Source organism: Monodelphis domestica, chromosome 5, assembly GCF_027887165.1.
Source record: "Monodelphis domestica isolate mMonDom1 chromosome 5, mMonDom1.pri, whole genome shotgun sequence".
Classification (NCBI taxonomy): domain Eukaryota; kingdom Metazoa; phylum Chordata; class Mammalia; order Didelphimorphia; family Didelphidae; genus Monodelphis; species Monodelphis domestica.
Window position 1 is genome coordinate 225,933,213 of NC_077231.1, and position 13,032 is coordinate 225,946,244.

Sequence of the window (13,032 nt, forward strand, 5' to 3'; positions counted from 1 at the left end):
ATTGGGTAAACACAGAATAGTATACATGCCAGACCTTTGGGAGAGAAAAGGCTTTAAAACCAAGCAAGACATAGAAAGAATCACAAAAGGTAAAATAAATAATTTTGACTACATCAAATTAAAAAGCTTTTGTACAAACAAAACCAATATAACTAAAATCAGAAGGAAAACAACAAATTGGGAAAAAATCTTCATAAAAACCTCTGACAAAGGTTTAATTACTCAAATTCAATTGTACCAAAAATCAAGCCATTCTACAATTGATAAATGGCCAAGGCACATGAACAGGCAGTTTTCAGATAAAGAAATCAAAACTATTAATAAGCACATGAAGAAGTGTTCTAAATCTCTTATAATGAGAGAGATGCAAATCAAAACAACTCTAAGGTATCACCTCACACCTAGCAGATTGGCTAACATGATAGCAAAGGAAAGTAATGAATGCTGGAGGGGATGTGGCAAAGTAGGGACATTAATTTATTGCTGGTGAAGTTGTGAACTGATCCAACCATTCTGGAGGGCAATTTGGAACTGTGCCCAAAGGGCGATAAAAGAATGTCTACCCTTTGATCCAGCCATAGCACTGCTGGGCTTGTACCCCAAAGAGATAATGGAGAAAAAGACTTGTACAAGAATATTCATAGCTGCGCTCTTTGTGGTGGCCAAAAATTGAAAAACGAGGGGATGCCCATCAATTGGGGAATGGCTGAACAAATTGTGGTATATGTTGGTGATGGAATACTATTGTGCAAAAAGGAATAATAAAGTGGAGGAATTCCATGGAGACTGGAACAACCTCCAGGAAGTGATGCAGAGCGAAAGGAGCAGAACCAGGAAACCATTGTACACAGAGACTAATACACTGTGGTATAATCGAATGTAATGGACTTCTCCATTGGTGGTGGTGTAATGTCCCTGAACATTCTGCAGGGATCTAGGAGAAAAAACACTATTCATAAGCAGAGGACAAACTGTGGGAGGAGAAACACCGAGGAAAAGCAACTGCCTGACTACAGCGGTTGAGGGGACATGACAGAGGAACAACATGGCAATGGGTGCGAATCAAGAACACATGTGATACCCAGTGGAATCACGTGTTGGCTACGGGGGGTTGGGGGGAGGAAAAGAAAATGATCTTTGTCTTTAATGAATAATGCATGGAAATGATCAAATAAAATATTATAAAATTAAAAAAAAAAGAAGTCTACTTATTGTTTAAATTGCACGCTAAAATCCTCAAAGCAAGCTCTGGACTTGCATGAGATGCAACTGGCCATAAAAACTGGAGCAAAACCTAAGTACTCAGATATGGTTAGGAAAGAGTTATGAAGCCAGGCCTTTAAAGCATATGGTGTGACACTTGGAGATAGAAGAAATATTAAGAATGAGGCTGCAGTTGCAAATAGTAGAAAAAAGTTGGGAAATGGTGAAAATTCAGTGCAAGCAAGTGAATCTGTGAGTGATAGCTACTGCAATAAAGTGAGAGAAAGGCAGATACAGATTAAAGAAATTGATGCAGAAATAAAAGAAATTACACAATGAATTGCAAATGAGATAAGAGAATTACAGAGAATCTGCATAGTAACCACACAGGAAAAGAGTGTCAATGAAATAAAATCATTTTTAGAAAACGTTTTCCAGTGTAGAATGGGCTATAGGATTGAATTGTGCAAGAGACAAAGAAATAATAAGTCAGAAGAACTCAAGCAAGAGTTTGTGACAGATACAGAGACATATAATTTCAATTCCCTAAAGGTTACTGTTGCTAAAGAAGAAAACACTTTCAAACTATTGACAGATTTGTATCATGACATCCCACCAAATTTAGTTAATTTGTCCAGTAGCTACATGGCAATGAATCCAGAAGTTGAAACTTTCCATCCAGCAATGAGTGATTTAGATAAGACAAAATTAACTGAAAATGAAGCTGAAATTACATTTGAACACAATAATCTACAGGTGGCATAACAGTTAAATTTGAAAAGAAGGATGGAATGGCAGTCTTAGTAACAACCAAGGATTCAGTTGGTGGCAACGTTCTAAGTAGCAGAGGAGACTCTGGCCAAAGCAACAACTATGATTTAGATTCATGTTCCAGTGTGGTTGAGAATACAACCTCAACTGAAGACTTTATAGGGAATGAATCAAATCAAAGAGAATTAGCTGAGCCACATATACAACTGGCAGAGAGTAGCAAAGACATAGTAGTAATTTGGTGGCAATAAACACTTTAGCTACCCATAGGCCAGAACCATATGTATGGATTAAAGTGGGAAAGAGGAACTACAAGACTCTCTTAGATACTGGTGCTTCAAAATCTATCCTAAAGACATGTCCAGGGGAAACCAACATAGGGTGTGTGATTTCTGTAGCTGGAGCAACAGGACAAATTCAACAGGTCTCTGCACTTAAAAGCACTATGGTTAAATTGGGTCCTCTCACCATAGATCATACCTTCTTGTTAATTCCATCATGCCCAGACAACCTTTTAGGACAAGGTTTTTTTTTTTTGTGTGTGTGTGTGTAAGATTCAAGCAACATTATGATGTGAAAAATCTGGGGAAATTTATTTGCATTTACCCAAGAATTCACTGAAGCACTACCCATTGTTGCACTTAGAACAACTAGAAGAAGAACCTGAAAAGATTCAAGTTGTAACATCTATGTATGACATACCAACAGATATACCACAAGGGCTGTTTGCAAAACATCAAAATGATGTAGTCAGATCAAGTCGATTACTCCTGTCAGGATTGAGGTCAGGGAAGGCATGCCACCTAAGATACCGCAATACAAATTGAGTAGAGAAGCAAAAGAAGCGATAACACCTATCATAAATAGTTTGCTTGAGCAAGGTATAGTTAGACCTACAGATCTGAATACAATAGCCCAATTTTAGCTACTAAAAAGAATAAGATAAATGAAGATGGCACTCCCACCTGGAGATTTGTGATGGATTTGAGGGCTGTGAATAATTTTATAAGGAAAAGACACACTGTCACACCATGGCCAAACAATATCATAACACAAATACCTGCAGAAGCTAGGTGGTACAGTGTTAGACCTGAGCAACGCTTACTTTACTATGCTGTTGCACCCTGATTCTCAAAATATTTTTGCTTTCCAATGGGGACAAACTCAGCTATACTAGATTAGTGCAAGGTTGTTGTGAGTCTGCTTCAATATTTTGTCAACTGTTGCAAAGAGATCTAGCCACCATAACTTTGAAATGTAGCAGATTAATACACTGCGTGGATGATTTGCTGCTAGCATCTCCTGACCCTAAGACATGTTTTGAAGATTCAAAGAAATTATTGATGGAACTTTATAAGAGGGCACATAAAGTTTCTAAAAAGAAGATTCAATGAGTCCTTCCAACAGTGGGATATTTAGGATTTGTCCTGGAGGGGGGCACCAGGAAAATCTCTAATAAAAGGATAGCAGACATATAGAAGCTAGGCTTCCCTAGAACTAAGAAAGAACTTAGAACTTTTCTAGGGGTTGCTGGTTTCTCGAGGCAGTACATAGTGGGATATTCTCATATTTCCAAGTGCTTAACTGATTTGACAAAGAAAGACATTAAAGAACCATTACAATTGAATAAAGAACATTTACATGCTTTGTCACAGTTGAGCTATTCTATCAGCTCCAGCTTTGGGAATACCTGATTATAAGAAAGAATTCCACTTGTATGTCCATGAAGCAAAAGGCATCACTTCTGGAATGCTAGCACAGTAGTTTGGGTTAAATCTAAGGGCTATTGCGTTTTACAGTTCTATCCTTAACACGGTTGCACAAGGAATGGTGCATTGCCTCAGGAGCATAGTAGCTACTGCTCTAATGGTCAAGAAGTCCTGTGATATAGTACTAGGATGTAAATTGCATGTGTATTCTGCACACCAAATTGAAAAATGGTTATGGTCGCAGAATATGCATTCATTCACTGATGCAAGAATATCTGATTATGAAGTTATTTTGTTAGGCAATGATAACATCACAATTCATAGATGTGCACCAATTAACCCAGTGACTCTGATTTCTGATTTGCCAATGGGTGGGGAAGTATTACATGATTGTGGGCAAATAGTAGAACTTATGCACAAGCCAAATGAACGCCTTAAAGATACACCTCTTATTGATCCAGAAATAGAGTTATACACAGATGGGTCCTTCTATGTTCGCAATGGGAGAAAATTCACAGGGGCAGCGATAGTTGACAATGACAGAACACTTCGGCATGCATCATTGCCAAGTCATGTCAGCACCCAGGGAGCTGAGCTCAAGGCTCTACTCAATGGCCTTAGAATTAGCTAGAGGGAAAAGAGCTAATATTTTTCAGGATTCACAATATACTTTCTCCACTGTACGTTGGTCATCATACATATGGAAAAACAGAGAGTATAAAACTTCAGCTGGGAAACCAATTGCATATGGCAATCTGATAGATCGTATTATAAATGCTGTAGACTTTCCTAAAGAGGTGGCCATAATCCATTGTAAGGCACATACTCATGGAAAGGACAGAATATCCCTAGGAAATGTCAGAGCAGACATAACATCAAAATATGCTACAAGGTTCGGTCCCCACCATGTGCTGAATTTCTCTCTGATTAAAAGGCATAATCTCACTGAAGCCTATGACAGAGAAGAAATACAGTCATGGAAAGAGTGGCTAGGTGCTAAACAAATCAAAGATGTCTGGATTGCTCAAGGGGGTAAACCTATTCTCCCTAAAAAGCTATATCGACATTTGTGCACTGTAATTCATGCAAAGGGACATTACGGAGTGCAAGGGATTCTGGATACCATTCAGAGGTATTGGACAGCACCAGGAATTACAACAAATGCCATTAGAACTTGTCAGGCATGTGAAACATGCAGAAGATATAATCAAAGACATTTTAAGAGTGTTGCATTGAGAGGCATACCACTCAGCTATATGCCTTTCCAGTGTATTCAAATTGATTATATCAACATAACTAAAGACAAGGGATACAAATATGCATTGGTGATTGTGGATAGACTGACTAGATGGGTTGAAGCGTGTCCATCCAAGAAAAATGATACTGCAATGGTAGTGAGATTTCTATTAAAGGAGATTATACCTAGACATGGCATTCTCGATACCATAGATGCAGACAAGGGGTCACACTTCACTTCCCAGGTTCTACAAGAAATCTACAAGAACTTGGGGATTAAGTGCAACTACCATTCAGTTTATCAGCTCCAAAGTTCCGGGCAGGTCGAATTTATGAACAAAGAATTGAAAACACAAATAGGTAAACTCTGTTCAGAAACACACTTAAAATGGACAGATGTTTTGCCTCTTGCTTTGTTCAACATAAGAACCAGGCCTAGGACTGACTTGCATATATCACCATTTGAAATGCAATATGGTGTGAATCTTAAAAGTGCTCAGATTCTACTTCAGAAGATTTGATTAAGCTATTCCCCACTTTTAACAATGAAAATATTTGGTCAGGAATGTATTGAGAACTTTAAAATTACTCCACCCTGCTCAGGCAGTGCCTTAGGGGAAAATAAAGTTGCAAATTCCTGATTGAACAATGAAAAGTCCCCAACTCATACTTATAGTGAAGCAAAAACCCTAAGCTAGATGGTCTATTTTTAGATCTAATACAAAAGGGTGCTAAGTACCTATAAAGGCTAAATTAATCACTAAAAGGTCAAGCAACTTACAAAAGGCAAGCTTAGCAAAGGAGATGTGAAATACTCAGAATATATAATATACCCAGAGAAGGTGAGAACTAAAGAGTGATGAGAACTAAGAATCGGCAGTCTTGGGAAAAAGCGTCTACTATGATTGGTAAATGTGAAAATTTAGGGGAGGTGACATAAGAGAAAATTTCTTTAAAAGGAGAATTCAGTTCAGTTTGGAGGTAGTTCAGTTTGGAAGCTGAATTGGAGCTCTGAACTCAGTTCAGGGTTCAGGAGTTCAGAGGAGGGTCTCTGAACTCAGTTCAGGAGTTGAGGATTTCAGTGAATGACTGGAGCTTGCTTGGGACGATCTTGTGAGTGATAAAGACTGACTCTCTCTTCCTTAAGGCTCAGACCTAGGCCATTTGGCCTAGGCCCTTTCTACTATTCTCTCTCTCTCTCTCTCTCTCTCTCTCTCTCTCTCTCTCTCTCTCTCTTTCTCTCTCTCTCTCTCTCTCTCTCTCTCTCTCTTCCCTTAATTCCTTCATTTGTATTAATTAAAATCTCCATAAACCCCAGCTGACTTGCGTATTTTCATATTTGGGAATTTTCCCATGGTGACCACTTATTTTTAATATAAATCAAGACACTAAAAATTATCTTTATAGTTTGGCCTAAACCTTTACAGTTTCTGCAATTCATAGTTTTGGGAACCCACATTTTCGTGGTTACAATGGTCAGCCACTTTGGCATGGTAGGTCAGTAAAGCCACCTTACTTGTCCATGTTAAGAGTGGAATGTAGTCTTCATGAATACTTCAAACAGATACAACGTAGAATTGAAGAACTAAGGAAACTGGGTTTGCTTGTGCAAAGAATACTACTAGATTTTTCATTGCATAAGATAAAACCAGATGATAAGGTATATTCCTGAACTTTAATAGAGAATCTCCTACAGAACCAAGATGGATTGGACCAACTATGGTCATAATGACAACCCCAACGTCTATAAAGGTTGATCAAAGAGATCCATGGTTCCATGCTTCACATGTTAAATTACATCACACCCATAATGTTGAGTAGCCCTAGGAAAATAATTGATAAGCAGTAACAGTCCCTACTGAAAATGAAGGAAAGCACATGAGAGTACTTGCCACCAGAATACAGACAAGAGAGCACTGCAAATGTTAAAATTATGAAAGGATAGCACCCCTGAAGCAAATGCAGCTAGTAACAGACAAAAAGAAAACATGCATTTGAAAGCTTAGCAGTCATATAGAAGCCTCTCTCTATATATATATTATATACGAAGTCTCTGCCAGCCACACAGTAACTGAACAGAAAGAAACAATGTTATTTCAAATGAATACATGATTCATTAAATTCTATCTCCAAGAAATAAGTACAGTAACCATATAATACATCTCCTTGTAAAGAGTCACACAGTAAAAGATTAGAAACAACTTCAAATCACTATTCTTAACAAAATCTTGAGAACTTATGCATAATGCTCACACTCACCCATGAAGAACACATGTACAGCTTACTTGCATGTATGAAGATGTAAATATGCAAAGCTTACTTACACACATGAAGATGTACATATGTAAAGCTTACTCTCATGCATGAAGATGCACACATGTAATGCTTACTTTCAAACATGAAGAATTATTGATAAATTCTGACTAGCATTCATGAAGATTTCATCTTACTTTCATGCACATGTAAATTTCACTTACATGCATGCACACTTAAAAACCTTACGTGCATACATGTTCATGTTTGTTCCCATATGTTCCTGGTTCCTGATTATTCCAGTGGATCCTGATTTGAAGAACAGAAGTCTTCAATCAAAAGTGAAAGAAGACAGAAGACTGATATGCTGACCAGACGGAGGACCAGAGAGGAAGAAAGAGTTTATACAAGCAACATAAAAGGACATGGAAGGATTTTGAAATTTTGGAACTTTTCATCATAAGGATATGTAAGAACGCATCATACATGTTAACATCACCTATATGCATGCATTGTTAGATATCATAATGGGAACTTTGTTGAGGAGACTACTCTATCTCCCAGGGAATCAAGGGGGGGATTGTGAAATTTCCTCACTAGCCTGTGCCCCTTTTTTTTTGACCCCCAAAGACAATCTTTAGAATTGAAAAGGGAGAACCATTAAGTAACCATTCTGCTTCTTTCCCCACCCTCTGGCTGAACAAGATGCAGCCAAAGCCTGTTTTATCTGCAAACAAGCCTTTTGAGATAGTGGAGTAGAGGAAAGCCAGTGGGGCAGAAAGCAGTGGCTATGCATACTGCAGGCAAGCTAGAGGTCTCCTGGTGTGTGGAAGTCCAGCCCTTTGGCCAGAGTGAGGTCTCAGTCCTCCAGTGGGAAGAGCTTTGTAAAGGGATTCATGAAGAGCATCAGTTGGAGTAGAGGGAGCAAATGGGAACCTTCTCCCTTGGAATGCAGAGCAAGAATGTATGTGTAGGCCAGACTCCCTGCTCCTGGCTCTGGGCCTAGTGGTTGGAGCAGATGGCCAAGGGAATGGGGGTCCATATCTGACTGGGGTTCTCTCTTTCTCTGACCCCCTTTTATATTATTTAATAAATAATTATAAATGAAGAATCGGTCTTTGAGAATTTTAACATGGACAGCCTCCACCACGCAGCACCCATCTGCTCCACAGCCCCTGGCCGGTTAGCTGAAGGACTTGCTCCCTTCTGTGGGAGCACAGTTCATGGCCCCCATGGCCAGGCTCCCCTGGCCGCCCCAAGACAGACGCCATCTTGCCATAAGCAGCCCTGGGGCCCTGGGCAGTCTGCTGCCAACATGTCCCTGCAGTGTCCCCGAGGCCAACTTTCCTTGTGCTCTGAGGCCAGGCCTTGCCTCTGGCACTGCTGCCAGCTCTCCATCTCCTCGTGAGCCTCGTGCCAGTGCTTCTAGCAGAAGGAGATTCAGATCTGCATGGTAGCAGCCACGTCTGGAACCTCAGGCCACTAGGTTGGGCCTGAGCCAGCAGGCAGGAATCAAGGGCTGCCCCCTCAGCCAACTGCTCTCTGGCTGGTCAGGCTCTAATTCTGGCTAGCAGGAAGGGCCTCCCGTGCAGGCTCAGCTCTCTGTCTGTCTGTCTGTCTGTCTGTCTGTCTCTGGATCTCTGGATCTCTGGATCTCTGTCTGTCTGTCTGTCTGTGTCCCTTTTTGTCTCCGTCCCACAGTCACCCCTAATCGGGATGCCAGGGAACTCTGCCCAATGTTGTCTGTAGTAACCCAGTTATCCAGAAAGCCGGAGAGGCCTAAGCAGGAGGAAGGGCAGGGCAGGGCTGTTGCCCATCCACTGGAGGGGAGGGTCAGCAGAAGGAGCAGGAGTAGAGGACAGAGACAAGCAGCTGGCAGAGGCTGGGTTCTTGCAGGTACTTGGGAGGCCAGGAGGAAGAGGAACATGTGGAAGGCCTAAAAGGTGAGGCAGCTGGTAGGGGGCACCGGGATTTGAACCAGGGACCTCTTGATCTGCAGTCAAATGCTCTACCCCTGAGCTATACCCCCTGGCCCTCAATAATACCCTTAATGAGCACCTTTCCAAGCTGCCACCACACCCAGAGCACCTGCCTTCCAGAGCCAGTGCCAGTGGTTTGGAGAAGCCTCCCCAGGGCCCAGATGCCAGCCCTGACCCTGGGCACAAGAGCCACATCCATCCAGGGGCACCATCTGTTAAATGGCCCCAGTACCCACCAGCGAGGCCTTTTGGGCCTCCATGGTTGTGCTAGAGGCCCTGGTAAACCTGGGCTACATCTTGTCTTCACTCCCCAGGCAGAGCAGCCTGGCAGGCCCCAGGCAGGCAGGAGCCAACCCTCCCCAGGCCCCTGGAGATGGAGCCGAGCCAGGGCTTTGGGCTTTCAGCTCCCACATAGCCCAGAGGCGGGGACGGCCCTGAGCAGAGGCTACAAGACCTTTTGGCCTTCCACAGGCCTTGGGTGAGCCTGGATGCCCCTGAGAGGCTCTGGAGAGCTTCAGGCCCCCCATCTCGAGCACCAGCCTGCAGCTCTGGCCTGCTAGTCATCCCTTGGCCAGTTTGCTGACAGACCTGCTGCCTTTCCCGGTGGGGTTTGTGGCCCACCCGGCTAGGCAACGCTGGCTGCCACCAGGCCGACCCCACATGCCCACGACCAGACTGAGCTCTACAGCCAGGAGGCCTTGGACAGTCTCCTTGCGGGCCTGCCAAACCCACTTTGCTGGTGCCGCGGGTCCAGGCCTTGCCTCTCCCTCTGCTGCCAGGCTCTCTGTCTCCTGGTGACCCTCATGGCAGCTCCCCTTCCCAAGGAGATGCAGCTGGATTTGAACCAGCCACCTCTGGCCCCTCAGGCCACCAGGCTAGGTCTGAGACAGCCCACCGGAAGCCCCAGAGCCCTGCCCCCCCAGCCAGCTTCTCTCTGTCTGAGAAGCCTCTGGGCCTGGCTCGTAAAAAGGGCCTCAGCTAGGCCTCAGCTCTCTCTGTCTGTGTGTGTGTGTGTGTGTGTCTCTCTCCCCTCCTGTTTGACTCTTCCCACAGGCAAGCCTATCCCGGGGGCCAGCGACATCCACCCATTGTTTCCTGTAGAGGCTCTGCTGGCTGGGAGGCCTGAGAGGCTGGAGCAGGAGGGAGGGCAGAGCTTTTGCCCAAGTACCCGAGGGGAGGGTCACCAGGAGGAGGAGGGGCAGATGTCAGAGACAGGGCAGCAGGTGGAGGCTGGAGGTCCAGGAGAAGGCAGAGGCCAGTGGTCAGAAGGACAGCGGAGACTAGGGAGCCAAGAGGAGGCTGTGGCCGGGCCCAGGCCCAGAAACCTGGACACCTGTGGTTTCCTCTGTCCCCGGGGTGACCTCCTGACCCTGAGCCCCCAGAGAGGGCACCTGCTGGAGTGTGTCTGGTCAGCAGGTGGCTCTGACAAACTGGGGGCCTCTTCTTTAGGTTTCTGCAGGCCTCAGAAGAGGATTGGAGAGGCAGGAACATGGCAGCCAATGGGAGGCTGCAGAGCTGGTCAGACTGTGTGCCCTGAGGCCATGGACCTAGCAGGCTTGGAGCCTGACAGCCACAGGAGGGAAAGAGGTTGAGGCTGGTAGAGGCTGAGGTTGTTGCTGGCACTTGGGAGGCCAGGAGGAAGAGGAACATGTGGCAAGCCTAAAAGGAGAGGCAACTGGTAGGGGGCACCTGGATTTGAACCAGGGACCTCTTGATCTGCAGTCAAATGCTCTACCCCTGAGCTATACCCCCTGGCCTACAAACATACTCTTAATGAGCACCTTTCCAAGCTGCCTCCACACCCAGAACACCTGCCTTCCAGAGCCATTGCCAGTGGTTTGGAGAAGCCTCCCCAGACCCCAGCTGCCTGCCCTGACCCTGGACTCAAGAGCCATGTCCAGGGGCCCCCTCTGAGGGTCCCCAACACCCACCAAGCCCTCCATAGGCTCTTTGGACCCCAACCATCCCATCAGAGGCCCCAGCCATATGAAGCTAGAACTTGTCTTCACTCCCTACCCAAACCAGCCTGGCAGGCCTCAGGCAGGCAGGAGTGTAATAGATAGATATTCTGAGGGTGTGTATTGATTGATCCTGGATAACTAATGGATCAAGTTTTCCTACCCTCCTCCCAGTTTCCTCTCCTCTTCAGAAGCCTTTCAGCTTCCCCTCCCCCTTTCTCTTCAGCCTTCTTTTAAGTCACTCAGGGTGAACTATGATGCTTTAGAGAAAATACTCTTTTCTTTTCATTAACTCAAATAAGGGTTTATTGGGGAAGACAGGAATGGATGAAGGATAAGGTGAGAGGGATGGGCTTTCCCCTATTATCTACAGGGAGCCTTGGTTAGGAGGATATTGGGAGAAATGGCCACTGTGAACAGAGTCAATCATAGAGATGAGGAAAACTGTCTGTCTTCTTTCTTCTTCTGCCAATTAGCCAGGTAAGTATCAGAGATACAAATTAGCTTTTTCGCCACCATCAGCCACACCAGCCCAAGCCTCAGCTTCTTCTCCACCACTCTGTCAGAAGCCAAAGCCAAAAGTTTCAGTCCCCCAAGCCTGCCAGTCCAGTTCAAAAGCCTCTCAGCTGTTGGCTTAGCTTCAACTGTCTTTCCCGGTAACATTCCAAAATGGAATGTTCATTTTTGACTGACAATGATGTCCTTTGCATGCATGTATAGTCTCTCTTTTACATCCCTCCCTTTTTTGTCTTAAAAAAATTTTGCAAATACAAATTTTAATGATACTTACCTTTTGGATATTTCTAGCTATCTATTCTTACCCTATACTATCTTAAATATTCCTTTACCCTCCCAAAATAACAAATCCTAAATTATTTTAGCTATTCTGTCTACCTAGGTCTATGCTAAGTTTGGGTATAGGAAAATGGTTTAGGTAATAGGGATTCAAATGAACATGGTTTTTACATAATAACAAATCATGTAACAATTTTCAAACCATTCCAACAATTTCCATAACATTTTGAATATGCAACTGTCTTATCTCCTAATGTCTATAAATTTAACTAAAATTTTCTATCACTACCAATTGCTAACCTACAAACATAATACAACCTACTTCTATACTTAAGTAGTTCTGTGTCTATCTCTACTTCCCTAAGACTTGAACAAATTCACTAAGTGGTCACTATAGTTAGTCATTAGAATATTAATAAATTATTCTAATATAAGTAGTTAGTACATTAGTATCTACGTGTGTACATAAGTTGTACATATTACAAATTTACATATGTACACCCATATTCATTGTTCATGATTTCTGTGCAAATTCATGCAGATAAGAAATATCTTTGTCTGTTTGAATTTTCCACAGAATTTTTATATCAGTGTGACTTTTGTTTTGCAGTTATGCTGTATGTTGTATACTTACCCATTCCATGAGATATCTTCTTATTCTTTGTAGGATGTTTATGCATATATGTGATGTTAACATGTATGATGCATTCTTACATATCCTCATGATCACAAGTCCAAACTTTCAAAGTTCTTCCATGCCCTTTTATGTTGATTGTATAAACTCTGTCCTCATATTCTGGTCAGCATACCACTCTCCTGTCTTCTTTCACTCTTGATTGAAGACCTGTGTTCTTCAATTCCAGAACAACTGGAACAATCAGGAAATGCTGAACAATTGGAAACATGCATGTGTGTAAGGTTTTTTCATGTGCATGTATGTAAGATTGAAATTTTCATGTGCATGGAAGTAAGCTGAGTTCTTCATGAATGCTTGTCAGAATTCATCAGTATTCTTCATATGTGGAAGTAAGCATTACATGTGTTTATCTTCATGCATGGAAGTAAGCTTTACTCATGTACATCTTCATGGGTGTTTGCAAGCTTTACTCATGTTTATCTTCATGGGTG

At 43.1% G+C, this 13,032-nt stretch overlaps 1 non-coding gene across 1 annotated transcript; it reads right to left on the reverse strand.

Moving 5' to 3' along the window:
• Positions 1-10,831: 10,831 nt before the first annotated feature.
• TRNAC-GCA (transfer RNA cysteine (anticodon GCA)) lies at positions 10,832-10,903 on the reverse strand. The gene has a single exon. It is a non-coding gene; the product is annotated as a tRNA-Cys (tRNA).
• Positions 10,904-13,032: the final 2,129 nt, after the last annotated feature.